Raw genomic sequence first — 1383 nt, forward strand, 5'->3', positions numbered from 1 at the left:
CGTATCTTCCCCTCTACTCATCTCTTTATTCTCTCTCACACACATTCCCCCTCTCTCTCACCCACCCTCTCTCCCTCCCTAACTCTCTCTCTCTCTCTCTCTCTCGCTCACAAACACACACACACACACACACACACACACACACACACTCTCACACTTGCCCAAATACACACATGCCCGAATACCAATGCATTATCGATACACTGTACATGGTGGGTCTTTGTACAAAATACTCAACGTCAATATTCTCCACATCCAAGGCTATCCTAATGCACCAGGTTGAACGCTTCACTCTGAAACACTGGGCCATACATAGTATACCTCATTTTCTCCAGCACAGATCCGAAGCTGCCATGGTGAATCTGTATCGCAGTACACAGACCTCAAAACACCACCCATCCCCCACCGCCCCCCTTCTCTTCATTCCTCCACTTCCATTTCCCATCCTTCCAACCTCTCCCACGTGGCCAGACCCATTTGATTCCCTGTCTAATCGCGGGTGCAGATCTGTGGCGGGGTGTGGAGAGGAGCGATTGCCGTGCCCTACTGAGTGCTGGGGATGAGATAGAGGAGAACAGTGCCCAGAAGGCTGTGTAGATACTGTTGCTGCACTGGGCTCCTGCTAACCCCGCTCAGCTGTGCCAACAGCAAGCCAAGCCTGATTTGGTCAGCTACAAGAATCTCTCTCTCTCCTCTATGTGTGTGTGTGTGTGTGTGTGTGTCTCACTCTCAATCTCTGTTTCTCTATCCCTCGCTCTTTTTCTCTCTCGCTTTCCTTCTCTCAGTGGCTCAAACTGCAAGCCAGGTTTTGCCTAGCGAGCAACAAGACTATCTTCTAGCCTCTGTATCTCTTTCCCTCATTCTCCCTGTTTCTTAGCTCTCTCAGCTCTCTCTCTCTCTCTCTCTCTCTCTCTCTCTCTCTCTCTCTCTCTCTCTCTCTCTCTCTCTCCAACACCACCATGCATTTTCAATTTGACGTCGGCTTAGTTCCTGCAGATTTACCCTCGCTGCAGCTCGTGATGCCAATTATCACGTTGGGTGCCTTTCACATTTTCAATTTCACATTTTCCCAGAAACAGAAGAGTAAACCCAACTATGTGTGGATGTACATTACAGAGATGATGGGATCTCACTGTGGAGTTGTCAGTATGAGGGATCCAAATGTTAAGCCTATCAGAAGAGATAACTTCCTTCACCAAACACGAGGAATAAGTTCACGATGGAAATGTTGCGACCTGTAATTCATTTTCAGGTGAATAATTTCCACATCAGGACAAACCCTGCATTCTAGCTCGGGGAAGCTCCAAAACCATCAAAGCACCTAATAAAGATGAACGAATTGGACGATGGATGGTTTCAAAACAGTTGTCTAGATACAAACAA

This window comes from Nansenia antarctica (assembly GCF_963989245.1).
Source record: "Nansenia antarctica genome assembly, chromosome: 1".
In the NCBI taxonomy this organism is placed as follows: domain Eukaryota; kingdom Metazoa; phylum Chordata; class Actinopteri; order Argentiniformes; family Microstomatidae; genus Nansenia; species Nansenia antarctica.